At 39.1% G+C, this 11,689-nt stretch overlaps 1 non-coding gene across 1 annotated transcript; it reads right to left on the minus strand.

Moving 5' to 3' along the window:
• Window positions 1-8,642: 8,642 nt before the first annotated feature.
• LOC148548108 (small nucleolar RNA R71) lies at window positions 8,643-8,750 on the minus strand. Its single transcript, XR_015897646.1, has one exon. It is a non-coding gene; the product is annotated as a small nucleolar RNA R71 (small nucleolar RNA).
• Window positions 8,751-11,689: the final 2,939 nt, after the last annotated feature.

The following is an 11,689-nucleotide window of genomic DNA, read 5'->3' on the forward strand; positions in this document are numbered from 1 at the left end:
TGGTGACTAGGAAGTCAAAGAATCTTCAAAGAAAAGGACAAGACAAAGGAAAGCATAGCATAAGGACAAAATCCTATCACATGCTTCAAATAAGAAATCTGCCACTCCTTGAGAATGATCACGGCAAAGGCAAGGGAAGGAGCAAATTTTGTCTTCATTCATCCATACATGCACACCCTTGATTCCCATAAGGTCTAATTGCATCCTAGCCCTTCATTGCTCATTTAAAAGCATACCACCTTCAAGCCATGCACATAACCGAATCACTCCTCAACATAACAAGCCTTGTGCAATCTTTCTTCTACTTTAAACTCTAACCACTTAGACTTCTCTTCATAATCTCTTGTCATAACAAATTCAGTCCGAATCACTGTTTCCTCCAACCACATATCAAACTCTCCAACATTCTTCACATTCCCTCTCAACCAACCAAGTGATCATGGCATCCTCCTTAAGAACCAAACGACGAAAAGGAAAAGATCCAATAGTAGAGGAAGAAACTTATGAATATGACCAATGGAAGTTCAAGTCTTGGTCTCATCAAATGCAAATTCAATGGATGAACGAGAAAAAAATCTATCCTGAAATTCCATTCATGTTGCCGGATGATGGATGTCAAGAAATAAAGAACAAAATCCGGAAGAGGAGATGGGAGGAACTTACATCGCCAACCACCCGAGTTAATGCCAACATCATAAGAGAGTTCTATGCAAATGTCCCAAGGATTGACATGCGTGAACCCCCAACGTACAAGAGCTATGTGCGTGGGGTGGAAGTAGACTTTAGCCCGGAGGCAATCAAAAAAGTCTTGAAACTAAAGTCAGTTCGCTTTGATGAACCGGGATACCAACAAAGATTGACTGAGGATCAAGATTATGAGGAGATTGCAAGAGACATTTGTTTTGAGAACTCAGAATGGGAAGGGGACAACAAGAACAAATACAAGTTCCTAAAGAGATGTAACCTCATTCCGGAAGCAAAAGGTTGGTATGAGTTGATGAAAAGATCAATTCTGGGGACAATGAACACCTCAGAAGTTAACAGGGAGAGAGCCTTAATGCTGCATTGTATCATGGTGGGTGGAGAGATAAGAGTTCATGAAATCCTTGCAAGAGACATTCAAAAGATAGCTGAAAAGAATTCGGCCGGATCTTGGTTGTACTATCCGAGCACCATTTGGAAATTGTGTGCAAAGGCTAAAGTCCCATTGGAAGAGGAGAATCCAATGTGGTTAAGCCAAGGCATGCCCATAACCATTGAAAGAATGATGATGCCCCTTGAAGCACATCAAGGCCGAAGGCCACATGGAGGAAGGGAAGTAGAAGAACCAATGGAAGAAGATGAGCCACACATGGAAGAAGAGCCACAAGAGGAGGAGGAGCAGCCACACTTTTTCCCACATGGCAATATGGATATGACTCAAATGCAAGAAGCAATAGGGAGATTGTCTCAACAGTACACTAGAATCCAAGAGAGGCAAGAGGAATACCATTCTCTGTACTTGCAAAACCAACAAGCACAAGAAGAAAGAGAGCTAAGAATAATCAACAAACAAAATGAATTCGAGTCAAGATTTCTTGCGATGCAAGAAGAACATGCCTTTCAATCTCATGAATCTTTTGGGAAGTTGGAACAAATGCAAGCTGAAAGTTTGAAGGCTTTCAAGGAGTTCACAACACTCCAAGAAGCAAGGTATGAAGTGCAAGCCGATTATAATGTCAATAGCCAAATCAAACTAAACTATATTGGAGAACATATGCACAACATGGATCCGGCATTCCCAACTTTTGATGAATTTTTCAAAATGAGAAGTGAGATGGAAGTGAACAGGGCTATGAGACTTGAAGATAGAGTGGAAGAGGCTATGAATAGGGCTGGCTTTTGGCAAGATCAACAAGCACCAAACAAGGATGGTGGGAACACTAGCAGCCAAGTGTATGAAAGGAGGAAGAAGAGGCATGACAAATGAAAGGTGGACTTGCTCCTTGTTCAAAGAAAAAGCATGCATTCTATCTGTTCTAAAGTGTCTTTGCATTTCTAAGTAATCCGTTTTAAAATCTTTGCATTGTGTGTGTTTCTTTTAAAATAAATAGGCTAGTTTATGTGTGTACTTGTATGTTATTTTCACTTGACAAAAAGCATGTGTTGTCCCCTGCATCTTTTATTTCAATAAAAGAACAGTTTGAATGTGAAGCAAGATAGTCTCTGTTAGTTAGAAGTAGAATAAAAGTAAGTGGTGGTATGTGTGTGACTGTATAATAGCCCACTTTTAGTGAATAAAGAGCTAGGATATCTCCTTCTAAGAAAAGAGTGGCCTACTGTCTATGAATCTCAATTGAATTAAAATCCTTGGTTAGAAAGAAAAACAAAAAGAAGGAAAGAACAAAGAGAGCCAAAAGGTGGCAAAACAAAAGAAAAACAAAAAGAAACAAAGCTGGACACCAATAGCTTGAACCTTAGAATATATGCCTGTGGTGTCTTTGTGTTAGGATCTGCTTGGATTATTAAGCTCTTTGGAGTGCATCAACACTTGGTGACTTGGGTTAACTAACCCGGGATCATCAGCTGAAAGTCCACTATCAAGAGCAACCTAACTACAAGGCATTTAGTAGCCCAAAGAGGTGCTGGGTATCAATGTTTTAAGAAGGAATGTGAGCCAAGTGTCTATGGTGAATAATGTGTCAAGTATAAAGAAAAGAAAATGAACTTGCTACACATGACACTCAAATAAAGCTTTTGAATAAAGAAATAGCCAAGGATAAAGGAATAATGAGAAATCATAGCAGTATGACATTTGAAGCTTGAAGGAGACTTTCTAGGCCTAGGAGTCAATAAGAAGTGAGTATTTACATGTCCACATAAAACCCCATGAACTATCAATAATACTCTGCTAGCATGAACTTCCTCTTCCATTTCATTCTTTCTTCTTAATAATTCATTTCTTGCTTGGGGACAAGCAAGCTTTAAGTTTGGTGTTGTGATGACAAGTCATCCTAGCCTATTTTAGCTAGTCTTTTTCTTTAGTTTTCATTAGAATTATGCACTTTCTTGAGCTACAAGCAAGCTAATTGAGTAGATTTTCATGTTTCCCTTGATTGAACCAACCATATATGAATTTATGCCATTTCATGAGGTTTTGTGCTATATTTGTTGCATATTATGAAAGATTGAATATCTCATGATTTTGAGCATAGCTTTGATGAGTTTGGTTGATTTATGATAGGTGAAGAAAGCTTGGAGAAAGGTTGAAGCAAAGAGGAATGGCTAGAAGTGAAGAATGGAATAAGTGAAATTGAACCGGGATGCATGAAGTTAGCCCCAACGTTAGCCCCCTAACTTGGAGGCTAACGTTGGGCATGAAAAATCACTCCCTGGGCTCCCCACGTTTGAGCCAACGTTAGCCCCCTAACTTGGAGGCTAACGTTGGCACATGACATTGCAAGGAAGTGGCCAACGTTGGCTCCAACGTTAGCCCCCTAACTTGGAGGCTAACGTTGGAACTTGAGAAGTTTCTCCCCTGGGCACCAACGTTTGCGCCAACGTTAGCCCCCTAACTTGGAGGCTAACGTTGGCACTTAAATTACAAAGGAGGAAGGCCAACGTTTGCGCCAACGTTAGCCCCCTAACTTGGAGGCTAACGTTGGCGCCACTAGCACTAAGCATTGCCAACGTTAGGGTCAAAGTTAGACCCCTAACGTTGGCACCAACGTCCAAACCAGAAGGATGTGGCTTGCTGCTATGAAAAGTTGGGGTCAAAGTTAGACCCCTAACTTTGGCCCTAACGTTAAGTCCAGCTTTGGCTAACTTCAAAACCGATTCAATTGGTTCACTTCGGTTCTTCTTCAATCTTCAAGAGCAATCAACCAAGGCCTCTTTCAACCCATTTCCACCAAGAACAAAGGCCCAACTCAAGGCTTGAAGATCATTTTGGAAAGTGTATAAATAGGATAGAATTCAAGTTATTCGGGGAGCTTTCCTTTTAGAATTTTCAGAAGAGTTTTTTTGGGAAGCTTTTGTCACTGAGTGAACTTTAATTTCTTGTTTTCATTGCTTTCAATTTCATTTTACATTTGTCTTGGATCTTGGATTGGAGAATTGAAGAAATTCTGTTTCAATCTCAATCTTGGATCTCTCTGTTTCTTTACTGTTAATTGAATTCCATTTCCGGTTCATTGTTCTTCATCTCTTTTCTTTGCAATTTACAATTTCCTTGCTATTGTTCTTGTTGGATCTAGGAAGGCATTGAGATCTAGACTTGGTTTTCTAGTCTCTGGGTCCTGAGATCTGAATTTCTCATTTCAATTCCCTGCTTATTGCTTTTTCTGTTCATTTACTTTACTGCTTCAAGATCCGGTTTAATCCCAATTCCCTTTCCCTCTTCTGTTTGATGCAATTTAGTTTTTCCTTGTTTAAATTCTGCAAATCCATTCCCCAACTCCCTTTACATTTCAAGCAATTTATATTCCTTGCACTTTAAGATTCCGCAATTTACATTTCTTGCACTTTAAGTTTCTGCCATTTAATTTCTTGTTCTTTAAGATTCAGCAATTCATTTCTTGTTCTCTTTACTTCAATGCAATTTACATTCTACAAGTCACAAATCACTCAACCAACACTTGATTCGCTTGGCTAAATCAACCATTAAACTAAAATTGCTCAATCCTTCAATCCCTGTGGGATCGACCTCACTCCCGTGAGTTTTTATTACTTGATACGACCCGGTGCACTTGCCGGTTAGTTTTGTGGTGTTTTGGGAGAGATTTACGTTTCTCACCAAAATATCTCATCACCTAAGCGGCTAAACCAAGCTGTCCCTAACCATGTGCTTGTGGCGTGAAGGTGTCAAGTGAAAACTTGAGACTGAGCGGTTAAAGTCAAGGTCCAAAGTAAAAGAAGAGTGTGCTTAAGAACCCTGGACACCTCTAATTGGGGACTTTAGCAAAGCTGAGTCACAATCTGAAAAGGTTCACCCAATTATGTGTCTGTGGCATTTATGTATCCGGTGGTAATACTGGAAAACATAGTGCTTAGGGCCACGGCCAAGACTCATAAAATAGCTGTGTTCAAGAATCATCATACTAAACTAGGAGAATCAATAACACTATCTGAATTCTGAGTTCCTATAGATGCCAATCATTCTGAACTTCAATGGATAAAGTGAGATGCCAAAACTATTCAAGAGGCAAAAAGCTACAAGTCCCGCTCATTTAATTGGAGCTATGTTTCATTGATAGTTTGGAATTTATAGTATATTCTCTTCTTTTTATCCTATTTGATTTTCGGTTACTTGGGGACAAGCAACAATTTAAGTTTGGTGTTGTGATGAGCGGATAATTTATACGCTTTTTGGCATTGTTTTTAGTATATTTTTAGTAGGATCTAGTTACTTTTAGGGATGTTTTCATTAGTTTTTATGTTAAATTCACATTTCTGGACTTTACTATGAGTTTGTGTGTTTTTCTGTGATTTCAGGTATTTTCTGGCTGAAATTGAGGGACTTGAGCAAAAATCACATTCAGAGGTTGAAGAAGGACTACTGATGCTATTAGATTCTGACCTCCTTGCACTCAAAGTGGATTTTCTGGAGCTACAGAACTCAAAATGGTGCGCTTCCAATTGCGTTGGAAAGTAGACATCCAGGGCTTTCCAGCAATATATAATAGTCCATACTTTGGCCGCGTTTAGATGACGTAAAAGGGCATTGAACGCCAGTTCTACGCTGCTATCTGGAGTTAAACGCCAGAAACACGTCACAAGCCAGAGTTGAACGCCAGAAATACGTTACAAACTGGCGTTCAACTCCAAGATTGACCTCTACACGTGTAACATTCAAGCTCAGCCCAAGCACACACCAAGTGGGCCCGAAAGTGGATTTATGCATCAATTACTTACTTATGTAAACCCTAGTAACTAGTTTATTATAAGTAGGACTTTTTACTATTGTATTAGACATCTTTGATCAGTTTTATGCTATCTTAGACTTTCATGGGGGCTGGCCATTCGGCCATGCCTAAACCATTATCACTTATGTATTTTCATACGGTAGAGTTTCTGCACTCCATAGGTTAAGGTGTGGAGCTCTGCTGTTCCTCAAAGATTAATGCAAAGTACTACTGTTTTTCTATTCAATTCAACTTATTCCGCTTCTAAGATATTCATTCGCACTTCAACCTGAATGTGATGAACGTGACAATCATCATCATTCCCCTACGAACGAGTGCCTGATAACCACTTCCGTTCCACCTTAGATTGAATGAGTATCTCTTGGATCTCTTAATCAGAATCTTCGTGGTATAAGCTAGATTGATGGCGGCATTCATGAGAGTCCGGAAAGTCTAAACCTTTTCTGTGGTATTTCGAGTAGGACTCTGGGATTGAATGACTGTGACGAACTTCAAACTCACGAGTGTTGGGCGTAGTGACAGATGCAAAAGGAGGGTGAATCCTATTCCAGTATGATCGAGAACCTCAGATGATTAGCCGTGCTGTGACAGAGCATTTGGACCATTTTCACAAGAGGATGGGATGCAGCCATTGACAAGGGTGATGCTTCCAGACGATTAGCCATGCAGTGACAGCGCATTGGACCATTTTCCAGAGAGGATAATAAGTAGCCATTGACAACGGTGATGTCCTTACATAAAGCCAGCCATGGAAAGGAGTAAGATTGATTGGATGAAGATAGCAAGAAAGCAGAGGTTCAGAGGAACGAATGCATCTCTATACGCTTATCTGAAATTCTAACCAATGAATTACATAAGTATTTCTATCCTTATTTTCTATTTATTATTTATGTTCGAAAACTCCATAACTATTTTATATCCGCCTGACTGAGATTTACAAGGTGACCATAGCTTGCTTCATACCAACAATCTCCGTGGGATCGACCCTTACTCACGTAAGGTTTATTACTTGGATGACCCAGTGCACTTGCTGGTTAGTTGTATCGAAGTTGTGAATGAAAAATGATTTATTAAGACGTGCGTACAGAGTTTCTGGCGCCGTTGCCTGAGATCACAATTTCGTGCACCAAGAAAAACAAGAATTCATAGCATTCTTGCATGTATTCATTGTTTTGATCCATAACTTTCATGCATTGCATCATTTTCATGTTTTTCTCTCTCATCATTAAAAATTTAAAAATAAAAAAAATATCTTCTCCTTTTTCTTCTCCTAAATTCGAAAATTTGAGTTGACTTTTTCAAAACTTTTTAAAATTTAGTTGTTACTTATGAGTCAAATCAAATTTTCAATTTAAAAATCTTATCTTTTTCAAAATCTTTTTCAAAAATCAAATCTTTTTCATTTTTCTTAGTTATTTTCAAAAATTTTAAAAATATTTTTCAAAAATCTTTTTCTTAATTTTACATCATATTTTCGAAAATAACATCATCAATTAATGTTTTGATTCAAAAATTTTAAGTTTGTTACTTGCTTGCTAAGAAAGATTCAAACTTTAAGTTCTAGAATCATATCTTGTGATTTCTTGTGAATCAAGTCATTAATTGTTATTTTAAAAATCAAATCTTTTTCAAAACTAATTTCAATCATATCTTTTCAAAAATATCTCTTTATCTTATCTTTTTCAAAATTTAATTTTAAAATATCCTTTCTAACTTCTTATCTTCTTATCTTTTCAAAATTGATTTTCAAATTTATTTCAACTAACTAACTAACTTTTTGTTTGTTTCTTATCTTTTTCAAAACTACCTAACTAACTCTCTCTCTCTAATTTTCGAAAATATCTTCCCTCTTTTTCAAAAATTCTTTTTAATTAACTAATTATTTTAATTTTTGATTTTAATTTTATTCCTAATTTTCGAAAATTACTAACCTTTTTCAAAAACTATTTTCGAAAATCACTAACTCTTTTTCAAAAATTATTTTTGAAAATCCTCTTTCTCTCTCATCTCCTTCTATTTACTTATTCATCTACTAACACTTCATCTCACCCAAATTCGAAGCCCCCTCTTCCATCTGTGTTCGAATTTTCTCTTCTTCCCTTCTTTACATTACATTCTTTTCTTCTTCTACTCACACAGGGGAACCTCTATACTTGGGCAAAAAGGATCCCTATTATTATTATTTTTCTGTTCTCTCTTTTTCATATGAGCAGGAGCAAGGACAAGAACATTCTTGTTGAAGCAGATTCAGAACCTGAAAGGACTCTGAAGAGGAAACTAAAAGAAGCTAAATTACAACAAGCCAGCAAGCACCTGTCAGAAATTTTCGAACATGAAGAGGAGATGGCAGCCGAAAATAATAATAATGCAAGGAGGATGCTTGGTGACTTTACTGCACCTAATTCCAATTTACATGGAAGAAGCATATCCATTCCTGCCATTGGAGCAAACAATTTTGAGCTTAAACCTCAATTAGTTTCTCTGATGCAGCAGAACTGCAAGTTTCATGGACTTCCATCTGAAGATCCTTTTCAGTTCTTAACTAAATTCTTGCAGATCTGTGATACTGTTAAGACTAATGGAGTAGATCCTAAAGTCTACAGGCTCATGCTTTTTCCTTTTGCTGTGAGAGACAGAGCTAGAATATGGTTAGACTCTCAACCTAAGGATAGCCTGAACTCTTGGGATAAGCTGATCAAGGCTTTCTTAGCCAAGTTCTTTCCTCCTCAAAAGCTGAGTAAGCTTAGAGTGGATGTTCAGACCTTCAGACAGAAAGAAGGTGAATCCCTCTATAAAGCTTGGGAGAGATACAAAGAACTGACCAAAAAGTGTCCTTCTGACATGCTTTCAGAATGGACCATCCTGGACATATTCTATGATGGTCTGTCTGAATTAGCTAAAATGTCATTGGATACCTCTTCAGGTGGATCCATTCACTTAAAGAAAACTCCTGCAGAAGCTCAAGAACTCATTGACATGGTTGCAAATAACCAGTTCATGTACACTTCTGAGAGGAATCCTGTGAGTAATGGGACGCCTATGAAGAAGGGAGTTCTTGAAATTGATACTCTGAATGCCATATTAGCTCAGAATAAAATATTGACTCAGCAAGTCAATATGATTTCTCAGAGTCTGAATGGAATGCAAGCTGCATCCAACAGTACTCAAGAGGCATCTTCTGAAGAAGAAGCTTATGATCCTGAAAACCCTGCAATAGCAGAGGTGAATTACATGGGTGAACCTTATAGAAACACCTATAACCCCTCATGGAGAAATCACTCAAATCTCTCAAGGAAGGATCAACAAAAGCCTCAACAAGGCTTTAATAATGGTGGAAGAAATAGGTTTAACAATAGTAAACCTTTTCCATCATCCACTCAGCAACAGACAGAGAACTCTGAACAAAATACCTCTAATTTAGCAAACTTAGTCTCTGATCTATCTAAGGCCACTGTAAGTTTCATGAATGAAACAAGGTCCTCCATTAGAAATTTGGAGGCACAAGTGGGCCAGCTGAGTAAAAGGATCACTGAAATCCCTCATAGTACTCTCCCAAGCAATACAGAAGAAAATCCAAAAGGAGAGTGCAAGGCCATTGACATAGTCAACACGGCCGAACCTGGAGAGGAAGGGGAGGACGTAAATCCCAGTGAGGAAGACCTCCTGGGACGTCTAGTGATCAATAAGGAGTTTCCCTTTGAGGAACCAAAGGAATCTGAGACTCATCTAGAGACCATAGAGATTCCATTGAACCTCCTTATGCCCTTCATGAGCTCTGACAAGTATTCATCTTCTGAAGAGAATGAGGATGTTACTGAAGAGCAAGTTACCAAGTACCTTGGTGCAATCATGAAGCTGAATGCCAAATTATTTGGTATTGAGACTTGGGAAGATGAACCTCCCTTGTTCACCAATGAACTAAGTTATCTGGATCAACTGACATTGCCTCAGAAGAAACAGGATCCTAAAAAGTTCGTAATACCTTGTACCATAGGCAACATGATCTTTGAAAAGGCTCTGTGTGAACTTGGTTCAGGGATAAACCTCATGCCCCTCTCTGTAATAGAGAAACTGGGAATCTTTGGGGTGCAAGCTACTAAAATCTCATTAGAGATGGCAGACAATTCAAGAAAATAGGCTTATGGACAAGTAGAGGACGTGTTAGTAAAGGTTGAAGGCCTTTACATCCCTGCTGATTTCGTAATCCTTGATACTGAGAAGGGTGAGGATGAATCCATCATCCTTGGAAGACTTTTCCTAGCCACAGCAAGAGCTGTGATTGATGTTGACAGAGGTGAATTAGTCCTTCAATTGAATGAGGACTCCCTTGTGTTTACAACTCAAGGTTACCCTTCTGTAAACATGGAAAAGAGGCACAGTAAGCTTCTCTCAAAACAGAGTCAACCAGAGCCCCCACAGTCAAACTCTAAGTTTGGTGTTGGGATGCCACAACCAAACTCTAAGTTTGGTGTTGAACTCCCATATCCAAACTCTAAGTTTGGTGTTGGGAAGTCTCAACAATGCTCTGAACATCTGTGAGGCTCCATGAGAGCCCATTGTCAAGCTACTGACATTAAAGAAGCGCTTGTTGGGAGGTAACCCAATTTTTATTTATCTAATTTTTATTTATCTAATTTTATTTTTCTTGTTCTTTCATGTTTTATTAGGTTCATGATCATGTGGAGTCACAAAATAAATATAAAAATTGAAAACGGAATAAAAAACAGCAGAAGAAAAATCACACCCTGGAGGAAGACCTTACTGGCATTTAAACGCCAGTAAGAAGCATCTGGCTGGCGTTCAACACCAGAACAGAACATGGTTTTGGCACTGAACGCCCAAAATGGGCAGCATCTGGCCGTTTGAATGCCAGAATTGCACCCTGGAGAAGAGCTGGCGCTGAACGCCCAGAACAAGCACCAATCTGGCGCTGAACGCCCAGAGTTGTGTGCAAGGGCATTTTGCATGCCTAATTTTGTGCAAGGTTGTAAATCCTTGAACACCTCAGGATCTGTGGACCCCACAGGATCACCTCAGGATCTGTGGACCCCACAGGATCCCCACCTACCTCCACTCACTTCTTTTCACCCCTCTTTCACACAATCCCATAAACACTCTTCCCCAAAACTCTTCACCAATCACCTCAATCTCTCTTCCCTATCACCACTTCACCACTCACATCCATCCACTCTTCCCCATAAACCTACCACCCAAAACCCACCCTTATGGCTGAACCTTACCCCTCCTCCCTTCCCTATATAAAGCCCTCCATTCTTCTTCATTTTCACACAACACCACCCTCTCTTCCCCTTCTTGGCCGAATACACCCCCCTCTCTCCTCCATATTTTCTTCTTCTTCTTCATCTATTCTTTCTTCTCTTGCTCGAGGGAGAGCAATATTCTAAGTTTGGTGTGGTAAAAGCATAAGCTTTTTGTTTTTCCATTACCATTGATGGCACCCAAGACCGGAGAATCCTCTAGAAAAGGGAAAGGGAAGACAAAAGCTTCCACCTCCGAGTCATGGGAGATGGAAAGATTCATCTCCAAAGCTCATCAAGACCACTTCTATGATGTTGTGGCCAAGAAGAAGGTGATCCCCGAGGTCCCTTTCAAGCTCAAGAAGAATGAGTATCCGGAGATCCGACATGAAATCCAAAGAAGAGGTTGGGAAGTTCTAACAAACCCCATCAAACATGTCGGCATCCTAATGGTTCAAGAGTTCTATGCCAATGCATGGATCACTAGGAACCATGATCAACGTAAGAACCCAAACCCAAAGAATTATA

This window comes from Arachis ipaensis, chromosome B8 (genome assembly GCF_059453495.1).
Source record: "Arachis ipaensis isolate K30076 ecotype BB chromosome B8, ASM5945349v1, whole genome shotgun sequence".
Classification (NCBI taxonomy): Eukaryota; Viridiplantae; Streptophyta; class Magnoliopsida; order Fabales; family Fabaceae; genus Arachis; species Arachis ipaensis.